Below are 13,460 nucleotides of genomic sequence, written 5' to 3'. Positions count from 1 at the left end.
TCTCTGCAGCTTCTCTCCCCCTGCCATCCCCTCATTACCCCATCCCTGTAGAGACGGTGCCTGCTCCCAGACCACCAACAACCAGCAAAAATCTATTTAAGCATAAAAATTCAAAAAGAAAAAATAATATAGTACCTTCAACTGCACCACAGACTAAAACAGTTAAATGTGGTCTATTAAACATTAGGTCTCTCTCTTCTAAGTCCCTGTTGGTAAATGATATAATAATTGATCAACATATTGATTTATTCTGCCTTACAGAAACCTGGTTACAGCAGGATGAATATGTTAGTTTAAATGAGTCAACACCCCCGAGTCACACTAACTGTCAGAATGCTCGTAGCACGGGCTGGGGCGGAGGATTAGTAGCAATCTTCCGTTCCAGCTTATTAATTAATCAAAAACCCAGACAGAGCTTTAATTCATTTGAAAGCTTGACTCTTAGTCTTGTCCATCCAAATTGGAAGTCCCAAAAACCAGTTTTATTTGTTATTATCTATCGTCCACCTGGTCGTTACTGTGAGTTTCTCTGTGAATTTTCAGACCTTTTGTCTGACTTAGTGCTTAGCTCAGATAAGATAATTATAGTGGGCGATTTTAACATCCACACAGATGCTGAGAATGACAGCCTCAACACTGCATTAATCTATTATTAGACTCTATTGGCTTTGCTCAAAATGTAAATGAGTCCACCCACCACTTTAATCATATCTTAGATCTTGTTCTGACTTATGGTATGGAAATAGAAGACTTAACAGTATTCCCTGAAAACTCCCTTCTGTCTGATCATTTCTTAATAACATTTACATTACTCTGATGGACTACCCAGCAGTGGGGAATAAGTTTCATTACACTAGAAGTCTTTCAGAAAGCGCTGTAACTAGGTTTAAGGATATGATTCCTTCTTTATGTTCTCTAATGCCATATAACAACACAGTGCAGAGTAGCTACCTAAACTCTGTAAGTGAGATAGAGTATCTCGTCAATAGTTTTACATCCTCATTGAAGACAACTTTGGATGCTGTAGCTCCTCTGAAAAAGAGAGCTTTAAATCAGAAGTGCCTGACTCCGTGGTATAACTCACAAACTCGTAGCTTAAAGCAGATAACCCGTAAGTTGGAGAGGAAATGGCGTCTCACTAATTTAGAAGATCTTCACTTAGCCTGGAAAAAAGAGTCTGTTGCTCTATAAAAAAGCCCTCCGTAAAGCTAGGACATCTTTCTACTCATCACTAATTGAAGAAAATAAGAACAACCCCAGGTTTCTTTTCAGCACTGTAGCCAGGCTGACAAAGAGTCAGAGCTCTATTGAGCTGAGTATTCCATTAACTTTAACTAGTAATGACTTCATGACTTTCTTTGCTAACAAAATTTTAACTATTAGAGAAAAAATTACTCATAACCATCCCAAAGATGTATCGTTATCTTTGGCTGCTTTCAGTGATGCCGGTATTTGGTTAGACTCTTTCTCTCCGATTGTTCTGTCTGAGTTATTTTCATTAGTTACTTCATCCAAACCATCAACATGTTTATTAGACCCCATTCCTACCAGGCTGCTCAAGGAAGCCCTACCATTATTTAATGCTTCGATCTTAAATATGATCAATCTATCTTTGTTAGTTGGCTATGTACCACAGGCTTTTAAGGTGGCAGTAATTAAACCATTACTTAAAAAGCCATCACTTGACCCAGCTATCTTAGCTAATTATAGGCCAATCTCCAACCTTCCTTTTCTCTCAAAAATTCTTGAAAGGGTAGTTGTAAAACAGCTAACTGATCATCTGCAGAGGAATGGTCTATTTGAAGAGTTTCAGTCAGGTTTTAGAATTCATCATAGTACAGAAACAGCATTAGTGAAGGTTACAAATGATCTTCTTATGGCCTCGGACAGTGGACTCATCTCTGTGCTTGTTCTGTTAGACCTCAGTGCTGCTTTTGATACTGCTGACCATAAAATTTTATTACAGAGATTAGAGCATGCCATAGGTATTAAAGGCACTGCGCTGCGGTGGTTTGAATCATATTTGTCTAATAGATTACAATTTGTTCATGTAAATGGGGAATCTTCTTCACAGACTATAGTTAATTATGGAGTTCCACAAGGTTCTGTGCTAGGACCAATTTTATTCACTTTATACATGCTTCCCTTAGGCAGTATTATTAGACGGTATTGTTTAAATTTTCATTGTTACGCAGATGATACCCAGCTTTATCTATCCATGATGCCAGAGGACACACACCAATTAGCTAAACTGCAGGATTGTCTTACAGACATAAAGACATGGATGACCTCTAATTTCCTGCTTTTAAACTCAGATAAAACTGAAGTTATTGTACTTGGCCCCACAAATCTTAGAAACATGGTGTCTAACCAGATCCTTACTCTGGATGGCATTACCCTGACCTCTGGTAATACTGTGAGAAATGTTGGAGTCATTTTTGATCAGGATATGTCATTCAAAGCGCATATTAAACAAATATGTAGGACTGCTTTTTTGCATTTACGCAATATCTCTAAAATTAGAAAGGTCTTGTCTCAGAGTGATGCTGAAAAACTAATTCATGCATTTATTTCCTCTAGGCTGGACTATTGTAATTCATTATTATCAGGTTGTCCTAAAAGTTCCCTAAAAAGCCTTCAGTTAATTCAAAATGCTGCAGCTAGAGTACTAACGGGGACTAGAAGGAGAGAGCATATCTCACCCATATTGGCCTCTCTTCATTGGCTTCCTATTAACTCTAGAATAGAATTTAAAATTCTTCTTCTTACTTATAAGGTTTTGAATAATCAGGTCCCATCTTATCTTAGGGACCTCGTAGTACCATATCATCCCAATAGAGCGCTTCGCTCTCAGACTACAGGCTTACTTGTAGTTCCTAGGGTTTGTAAGAGTAGAATGGGAGGCAGAGCCTTCAGCTTTCAGGCTCCTCTCCTGTGGAACCAGCTCCCAATTCAGATCAGGGAGACAGACACCCTCTCTACTTTTAAGATTAGGCTTAAAACTTTCCTTTTTGCTAAAGCTTATAGTTAGGGCTGGATCAGGTGACCCTGAACCATCCCTTAGTTATGCTGCTATCGACGTAGACTGCTGGGGGGTTCCCACGATGCACTGTTTCTTTCTCTTTTGCTCTGTATGCACCACTCTGCATTTAATCATTAGTGATCGATCTCTGCTCCCCTCCACAGCATGTCTTTTTCCTGGTTCTCTCCCTCAGCCCCAACCAGTCCCAGCAGAAGACTGCCCCTCCCTGAGGCCTGGTTCTGCTGGAGGTTTCTTCCTGTTAAAAGGGAGTTTTTCCTTCCCACTGTAGCCAAGTGCTTGCTCACAGGGGGTCGTTTTGACCGTTGGGGTTTTACATAATTATTGTATGGCCTTGCCTTACAATATAAGGCGCCTTGGGGCAACTGTTTGTTGTGATTTGGCGCTATATAAAAAAAAATTGATTGATTGATTGATTGATTGATTGATTTCTTAGGTTTTTATTTTTCATCAATTTGTAAAAATAAAAAAAAAATCATGTCATTATGGGGTGTGAGTACTGTTTTGAAGGGAAAAAAATGAATTTACCTTATTTTGGAATAAAACTGTGACATAACAAAATATGGAAAAAGTGAAGCGATTAATTTATTTCAATGTATACTTTTCACTAAAACTGTGGATTGACATTTGTGATGTTGCTCCAAATGTAAGCTCTAGCTCATTGAACACAGGCCTTATTGAACAAACAGACAGTAAAGGTGAGCAGCATCTCCACAAGTTAAGACCACAGCCTCGGGTTCAGGAAGGCATGCAGTATCCTCAGCACCTCACACAGAATCAGAGGGAGTGTGCAGGGGATGCCAATGCCTTGGAGTCACAGTCAGGTGAAGCATTTGATATCTTTGGGACACTGTCATAGCCAGGAGGGGAAATGACAGAAGAGAGCTTCAGTTAGTCTCAGAATGAGCATGGCTGCGCTTGAACACCAAATGTTCACACCACTCACTGATATGCTTGTTTAGCCTTCAGGTGTATTTCAGGTGTAGAGGGCTATATTTACACAGTGGTGTGCAACTGTTCAGTGACAGTTTATAGAAGGCATGGAGGTTGTGCAGACAACAATGGTCAGAAACATTATCAAGCTGATAATGGTGGTGACAAAACTAAATGAAGATCTGATACGAATAATAAAAAGTCTCTTCGGCTCTTCCCTTGTTTTTGCGTTTCACTTGGGGTGGCCACAGCAGATTCAAGGTGGATCTGCATATTGATTTGACACAAGTTTTAAGAGTGACCAAGAAGAAACCACAACTGAATTAAAGTAATGCTTTATTTTTTAACATACAAGGGGACATTAAGAAATTGAGGTCGACCCACAAAAATTAGGGCTTCGTGCTCAGTCTTTTGCGTCATGAGACACCAACATCTTTCAACATTGCACCCAGTCAAAACTTCACACATTTTTGAGAAATGCTTCTCAGAATGCACAATATTGAAAACCATTCCCTATTTTTTCTGGAGCAGGCTCAGACCTGGGCAGCATGTTTAGTTAGTGGTTAGCAATGTTGCCTCACAGCAAGAAGGTCATGGGATTGATTCCCACCTGTGGCCTTTCTGTGTGGAGTTTGCATGTTCTCCACGCGTTTGCATGGGTTCCCTCCGGGTGCTCCAGCTTCCTCCCACATCTAAAGACATGCAGGTTAGGTGAATTGTTCAGGGCTCCCTTGAAAAAGAGATCTTGATCTCAATGGGAGTAACCGGGTTAAATAGAGGATAAATTCTAAATTTGTGATCTCACCTTGTATTCCCCATGTATGTCCACACACTTTTTCCAGTGTGGCTGCAGTCCCTTAATACCTTTCTCATAGTAAGGTCTTACTCTGGAACTCAAGGAAGTCATCCACTGCAGATATGACATCATTATTAGTATTATTATGAGTTCCAGCAAGATGCCTTTTCATGTTTGGAAACAGATGGAACTTCAATGGAGCCAAGAGGAATAAGGTGGGTGTGGCTCAACTTTGAAGCCACATTCATAAATGGCAGCTATTGTGATGGCCAAGGTGTGGCCCATACCACTGTTGTGGTGAAATGGAACACGTTATTGGAGCATTTCATGCTCATTCTGCTTTATTTTCTCCTGCAGTTGTCACAAAACGTAAACATAACAGGCCAGATTGATGGCATAACCCTTCTGGAGATTGTCCACCATCACGATGCCCTCAGCCATTATGATGCCTCCCAGAAGACAGAGGGCATAACCTTTCAAGCATATGTGACAGCTTTGGCTTTCTTCAGGGGGAGAAAACCCACATTTCTATTGCTTCAACTATTGTTTGGACTCCATCTCTAAGGGGCCATTCGCGCATAGTGCAAAGTTTGGTTGAAGTGCGCACGAAGCAGGAAAATATGTAAAATCGTACCTGCCTCTCATGCCTCGTATATCTGTTGCCGTAACTATTTGTGCACACCAGCAGCTAAAGACAGAGTGTGCACTGTGTGAACCCAAATCCTTAACCGCGGCAACGACGATGCTTCCACTGGGAAGGTAGCGCAGAGGCCCAGAGAAAGTAAGTCAGAATCCCCGACAAAAGTGAAGGTAAAGTCTTTTGTCCATTATGATTAAAAACGCTTACGTTTCTCACATTTTGTCGTAAGTCCAAGAGGAACTGACAATCATACACCAGCAGAGACTCAATCTGAGAGGTGCTTAAACTTAAAAGCATTAAACACTGGCACCATCTTCCCACAACCACTGTTGTGGGAAGATGCTGAAAGAGATGCTGAAAGTTTTATCATTCCCAGTGTTCAGCCACGTCGAATCCCGGCTGAATATCCTGACTGAGCCAGCTTTCACACTACAAGCCCAATGAGGGTGAATGGCGGCAGACTGCCCATTTGACCCACACTCAGCCAAAGTCCATGTGTAATCTAAAGACCTCCAACAGCAGTCGCAGTGCACTTACAACAGCCGGGCCCATTTGTATGGCCAGCTCGAATGTAGTGCACATGACACCAGAGAGCGAGAGGGCGTGGGTGCAACGGAGAGTGGACATCCAACCCATGTACTGGCATAATGTGGGACACGGTAGGTCTTCTGAGGAGCGGGCCACAGTGCTTGTCCTACAACCTCTGCACTCACACTCACTGAGACACCAGTCAGTGCAATTGAGCACAATATTAAATACCGAACACCGAAGGAACCCTTCTGAGTCCTCACAAGTCTCGGGGGGGGGGGCAAAAAAAAAAAAAAAACTGCTGTGCTGCATGTGTTGGAAAACCTCTGCCTTGTTGGCCCAGACAATGTTTTTGTCAGCAAAAATATTTTATCCTAAAATTTCAAATTTATGACATAGCCTTTCTAGATTTGCATTGGGGATCCAAATAATGCCTGGTTGACTTGGAACAGTCAGCGTGTTAGACTGAAGTAGGGGAGATTGCCAGTCAAACCACAGAGCTTCAACCTCGGAAGAGGTTTTAGCCATTTCAGAAATGTGGGCTCAGTAATTTTGATGTGTAGCCAGTCATGCAATGCTGTCGTCTCAATTGACTGATACGAGCATGAATATCCTGGTCGGTGTGCATTCCAGATGCAGTGATAATGGATAAGGACGTGTCACACTCCGTTACAGCTTTGCAGCTCATGTAATGTCCACTTTGGAAATATTTCAGCAGTGATGTTTCCAGCTCTTGTGCAGCAGCTAGATTTTATATATGAGTTTCATTCAGCAGCCTGGCAGCATTTTTTCTTTCTTATGCACTCAGTTTTCTTCATTGGCTGTGCAGGAAAAATAAAAATGAGCATGACATGTGTTGGCTACACACCGTTATTTTTAACCTATGCACAGTAATATTACATCAGCTTTTATAAATCAACTTATGAAGTTTCATCAATATGTAATAAAAATATACATCAACAAATCTAAATGTATTTGACATGAGACTAAAGCAAGAATGAAACTCAATTTCTTTTATCCTGTTGTACAGTTTTACAGTGTTGTCTTTTTAAGACGGGGAAGCAGTGAAGCTTTGCAGATAAATACTGACTATCCCACTTTGCAATTGTAATATCATGGTTATAAATGAATACAAAGCAGTTACACTACTATTCAAAAGTTTGGATACACTTTGAATTGAAAAGCAAAGTGTGGCCAAACTTTACACTGGTACTCTGTGTTCCCACTGGTCTCCAAATATGTATCTCATAAATACTATTGATTTCTAAAAATCTGCTATATGGAATGTCTGTTTATTAATCGCAACCACAAATGTGCACAAGCAGTACTGTAAGGCAATAAGTTGCTGTTTTTCTTTTGGCTGCCGCCGTTCACCACAGCAGAGCCAGTACAGATTTACAGTGGATTTTGGCACAGATTTTATGCTGGATGTCCTTCCTAACACATCTTCAGTTTCCCATGGTGAAACACACACAACCTCTGGACTTCCTAAGAAGTATCCCATCTGAGTACTAATCAGGACCTACTCTGCTTACCTCCTGAAACTGCACAGGATCAGGTGAACACAAAGAGTAATGACTGCACAGTTTCTTTATATTTAAAAACATCTGCGGCACCGAGGCACACTCTTTCAATAAATCTAGCATTGAGTAGGTCACCTAATCAGTGATAGCTTAATTTCTAATTGAAAGCAGCTGGTTCTCTTTTTTTCAGCTTGGGGCAGTTGCATTCCTCCCCTCTCCTCTCCTCCTTCCCTCACCCTGGCTTCCTCCCTGCCACCCTGAAGGCAGCGCGGTTTTTACTGCTGCAGCCTTCAACTCCCCAAGCTGGGCGGCGCGGGCCCTCCTGCTGCGGCCTTCACCCACTTTGCCTCAGTTCGGATGATGGACTGCTTCAAGTTTAGTGCACATAAACAATGTCAAATCTATATGTGTTGTTTTTAATTCTGATGTGTGCCATTATTACATTAAACTAGTAATAATTGTGGATTAATTGCTGTTTGTCTGAGGTAATTGGAGTGTAAATGTAATTACATTGTTGTAATGACAATGACAATAAATTTTATCTCATCTCTCTCTCGCTCGTCATATCTTTTAGTCAGCAACTCGTGATCAATAGGAAACATGTTATTTTAAAATGTAAGTTGTAACTTAACTCTCTGTTGCTTGCAATTGCTGACCTGAAAAGCTGCTGCCTCCTCTACCCCACCACCACCAGTTGGCCCCTCTCTGACACTTGGGGTGCGCTACACCCCTGCCTTAATCTGATGGCAGGATCTGAGACCAACATACTCCTTCACCATTGTCACGGGTCTAACACTTTTCACCAAAGACGGTTCTACAAGATTCTTTACAATATCACTATGAAGTAACTCTTTAACGGGTTCTAATCTTTAGAGTCGTAATGGTAGAACTGCAATATTCCATCAGAAATCCTTTGGAACCATTTGGAGCTTCCATCATGCTGCACAGTGCCATAGGCACAAAATAGTCAGGTCCCTTCAAGACTGGGAGCATGCACTGGTGCCGTGTGTAACCGTGTGTAACCGAATCCTACCTCAGGCCCTGGGTGGCAGTGACCCAGGCAGACAACCAGCCCCTACCAGCCTCAAGAAAGTGGCCATATATCACCTGCAGTCAGATGAAATGTGGGAGTCCCCTTGGCTTTTTTCCAGCTGCTCAATCATACCCTAAGAAGTCTCCCACATGGCCAAAATGTCACAGTTAATATTCCCCCACAACACAAATGGTGTCAAAAACAAATGTGGGGCAAGATGGGCCATAGTATGTGCTAAGCACAAAGGTAGGCCCAGTATGTGGGCAATCTACAATAAAGTGGAGGACATCAGATGGCAGATAACAACCCATGGCCTATACATCTGAACTCTGAGTCCAACCAAGACTGCTGTTGAACTGCCAGGCTGATGTGTTCCCAAGACTGACAAAGAGTTGGACTGTGATCAGACAAAAGGAGGGGTCATTTGTGTTTGTGTTTTGGGTGGCCATATGAGTGTAAAAAGACTGAAAGACGTTTTTCAAAGCAAGCATGGAAATATGCAGAAGCAATAATCAAAAAGGAATGTGCACATTTACAGAAAAAAAACAAATCTGTGAACAGCTGTGGTCTTTTTGCAACAAGGATAAAAATGAGAATTAGGTTGAAACTTAGTGTCAAACAGTGCAGCTTTGCTTGCAGTGCTACACCATCAAACATACTCATATCTTAAGTGGAAAGGGCATTGAAAACATTCACGTTAAATCACAAGGATATGACAAAATTCCAACAACTGTTTCAAGAATGTAGAGACAAAGCAACAGACACCATGTTTAAAGTTTTCAATAAAGTTTGGAAGAGTGGAGTATGATGTACTGACTGGAAATATTTTGTATTTCTTCTTAGTTCCACCTCCTACCCCCCAAAGAGGACAGCACACAAGAGCAATAACAAATGTCTCCTCATAAATTACCAGTAAGATGGAACCAATTAATTGCTATTCATTTATTTCTATTACTGATTTGCTAATTTACCATAACAGCAATCTGCAGTTGATTTTTCCAAGCAAATTTTGCCTGGGTACAAAATTTGCTGTGGAGTAGCTGTGTCCTTTTCACCATTTAGCAAAAGTCAATAAAAGTTGATTTCTTTCTCTTTTTTTTCCAAGCATACCTGAACAATTATCTTCATTTCAGGCTGTGCATGAATATCCAATGCAGGCAAAGTGCAGCTCATTTCACAAACAAATAAAAAGTCATTACTGTCCTTTGTTTGTGCCTGACACTCCGCAAAGTAGATACTATCATATTCACATGTCAGAGTGCCCAAGGTGCTCTGTGCAAAATTCCACCTGAAGAGGGGGTGGGCCAGTGCATGAACATAGTCAATATTATGTTGATAGGAACGCTCATTTAAAAAAAATAATTAAAATAATAAATCACAAATAACTCACCCATTTGTGTCAGTTTTTGTCCTGTATACTCGTAAATCTTTTCTCATTCATTAAATTGTTCACACTTAAATGTAACTGTAAATGTAAATGTAGGTGTTGTTGTTTCTACTCATTTCTGTCACCAGTCAGCCAATCACCCATAATATTCCAACTACTTGTCTTATCTTTTTTCACACCAGTGCAGTCCTGGCCTGTGAAGGCGTGGAGTCCATGAGACCTCTGAAGCTGTGCTGTGGTATCAGGCACCAAAATGTTAATAGCAGATCCTTCTGCTGGATCGGACCACGTGTGCTAGCCTTCGCTCCCCATGCACATCAGTGAGCCTTGGCCACCCAGGAGTTTGTTGGTTAAATCTATCTCCCTCTTTGGACCACTTTTGGTAGGTACTGACGGCGACAGATTGGGAACATCCCACAAGTGGTGCAGTTTTGGAGACACTCTGGCCCAGTTATCTAACAACCATAATTTATCCCTTTTCAAAGTCACCCAAATCTTTATGCACCCCCATTTTATCTGCTTCCAGCTCATCAACTCTGAGGACAAACTGTTAACTTGCTGCCTAATTTATGCCACCCACTGACGAGTACCATTGTACCAAGATAAGTGATGTTATCATATACCTATAAATGATACGCCAATATGATTGGATAAAACACTAAAGAATAAATAGCAATACACCCTTTTTGTGGACGGGTAATATTTTTCATACCACCTGAGTAATCAATCAATCCGGACAGCGGAGCGGCGCCACGACGAAGAGGCGCGGTCAGAGGAACTGTGAAATACTGGTGAGTCACTATTAATCATTTCTTACGTGTCCAACCTCGCAGGTTGATCGTTAAAATTTAATTCGTTAGTTCTAAAAGCCATCATAATTATTTATAGGAAAACGTTTTATTTTTCTTTTCTACTAAGGTTTGAACTTTGAGTGTTTACACAGGAGAGAAAAGTGAGAAAATGTTCATGCCTGTTTGAGAAAAGTGTATAAAGTGTGTAGTGAGGGGTTTTACAGCCTTAAAACATCTATAATAATTGTAAAAAATAACGCTGACTACTTCGTGGATTTCGCCTATCACAGGTTATTTTTAGAACATAACTCCCTTTCGCAGCCTCGCAGTTTCGTGGATTTTTAGTGCAATTTTGCATGCTTCTTCTTCTGTTTTTTTTTTAACAGCACCTTGTGTTCTGCGTCCTTATCAGGCGGGACGGTCGGCATTACCGCGATTGCTCTCACTGCCTCCGATGTGCTTACTGAGTCTGCGGGCTCGGTAAGTGCCACTCACACCACCCCCCTGTCTGCTGTGCCAAGCCGCATCCAACTCCAGCACCAGGTCCAGAGACTACACTCGCTGTTTGATGCGCAGCACCCGCAGCCGCAGAGCTCCGTGGCCATGACTTGGATTCTTTGCGGGTCCCACATCCGTACCCCTGGAGGCAGTGAGCAAAGGGAGAGCATGCTTGTGTTCTGCGTGCATTTATCATTTATAGGTATATGATAAAATCGTTATCAAGTTGTTTTACCAATGAATATGGCTTTATACACCCTGAAGAAAACCATACACCGAAGGCCTCAGGGTGTATGGTTTTCTTCAGGGTGTATAAAGCCATATTCATTGGTGCACAACATGATAACTGATATTATTCACTTCCCCTCTCAGTGGTCACAGTGTTATGGCTGATCAGTGTATATCAGTGTATGCCTGAATGCATTCCTTTCTCCTGTGGTTTTGCTCATGAAGTAATCAGCAGCTAATCAGACTTCACTTAACTTTCATGACATAACTGTCAATATAAAAAATAAACAAATTTGACATTGTGCAGCCATAAATGGGTGCATAGTTAATATGCTTCATTATGTGGAAGACACAACTTTAATTACCAACACAGCAGAAGTTATGTGATCAAACAAAAGAAATTATGGAAGGTGTGGAGTGTTTTACATTATTTAGGTTCAAAATACATAACAATGGAAGACGCTGACTGGGACTTCGAAGATAACTGATACTTGACAGGGATGCTATGAACAAACTAAACAAACCATAATGTGTCAGAATACACTAAAGAGCTGTTAGTGAACAGTCTAATCTTCTCTGTGACGTCATATTTGCTGAGAGGTTGGACACTGAAATTGAATGACAAGCAAAACAATTACAGGGCGAGCCCAAAAACACTCTTTGATTTCAAGTAGCTATAATAACAGAACTTATTGGATGCGTTTGTTCCCCCCGATTCCACCAAAAGGGTGCATGATAAGAAAAGGCTTTATGCCATGCTGGCTGTCAACAGAAGATGTTTTTTTCCCTTGTCCTTCACATCCCACATATATTATCTCACAAAATATTTATACACCACAAAATCTGGTAACACAAAAACTCACACTGGAATGACAGAGAATGATTTTGAAAGAAGATACACCAACCACAAGCTCTCATTGAAAAGCCAAAAGCATTTATATGACATCTGGGAAGCTGCCCACCTCACGACCATCACCGCTGTCCTAAGAAATCTCTAAGAAGATAGCGATGAATTATATCAAGAACAACTGGATGGTTTGGTCTCCCTCCCATGATCACCATTTGTTTGAGAGCCTAATATTGACACACAACAGATCCATGAGTCTACATGACCAAACATCTAGATTCAACAATCTAGACTGTCTACAGAGAAAACCTGTCAATTCAATTCAGTGTGATTATTGCAATTACACAAGTCGCTACAAGACACTTCACTGGAGCCGGTTCCAATACCAGTGGAACCGGCTCAGTCGGGCAGCCACCTGCTCTGCCCACCACAACATAATAATTCATAATTTATAATAATTCATTTTATTGTGTATAATATTTGTATACATGATTGCATATAACGACACATCATAATAAATCATAACATTCAATAAAAACAGCTATTAACAATTAAAATCTGGTGGCATTCATTATACTATAATACAGATCATAATTTGCTTTAAAAATATCTGTACTTGAGGATAAGGCCACTTCAGGTGGCAAACTATTCCAGATCTTTACTACTCGGTTACTAAAAAATTATTTCCTCACATTTAATTTAGATCTATTAACTTCCAAGCACAATTCATGACCTCTAAGGCCAGTTTAACTTACAAAAATACAGTAGGGTCAACATTCTCAAAGCCATGCAAAATTTTGTATATTTCAATCAAATCACCTCGAGTTCGTCTGTCTTCAAGACTTGTGAGACCAAGTTGCAAGAGCCTATCCTCATAACACAAATTTTTAAATTCTGGAACCAACTTAGTGGCCCTTCTCTGTACTTTCTCTAAAATATTTTTGTCTTTCTGCAAATATGGTGACCATGCCTGCACACAATATTCAAGGTGAGGACGAACAAATGTTTTGTATAAAAGAAGAAAGGAGTCATTGTCAATAAACAAAAAGGCCCTTTTTATCAACCCAAGAATTCTATTGGCCTTAGCTGCCGAAAGAGCAATGTGGCGGGAAAAGGATAAGTCCTTAGAAATCAACACTCCTAGGTCTCTTTCTTCTGAAACCGCTTGTAATTGTTGCTCGGATACTCAGATCAAGTCATGACACAGACTGGAGGA

The 13,460-nt window shown here is 40.8% G+C and overlaps 1 protein-coding gene across 4 annotated transcripts in view; it reads right to left on the bottom strand.

The window, feature by feature from the left end:
- The window catches only part of sema5ba (sema domain, seven thrombospondin repeats (type 1 and type 1-like), transmembrane domain (TM) and short cytoplasmic domain, (semaphorin) 5Ba), a 945,671-nt gene that overhangs the window by 415,183 nt on the left and 517,028 nt on the right, over positions 1–13,460 (bottom strand). The gene's annotated exons all lie outside the window — the stretch shown is intronic.

This window comes from Thalassophryne amazonica, chromosome 14, assembly GCF_902500255.1.
Source record: "Thalassophryne amazonica chromosome 14, fThaAma1.1, whole genome shotgun sequence".
In the NCBI taxonomy this organism is placed as follows: Eukaryota; Metazoa; Chordata; class Actinopteri; order Batrachoidiformes; family Batrachoididae; genus Thalassophryne; species Thalassophryne amazonica.
This window is presented reverse-complemented; position numbering and strand designations above follow the sequence as displayed.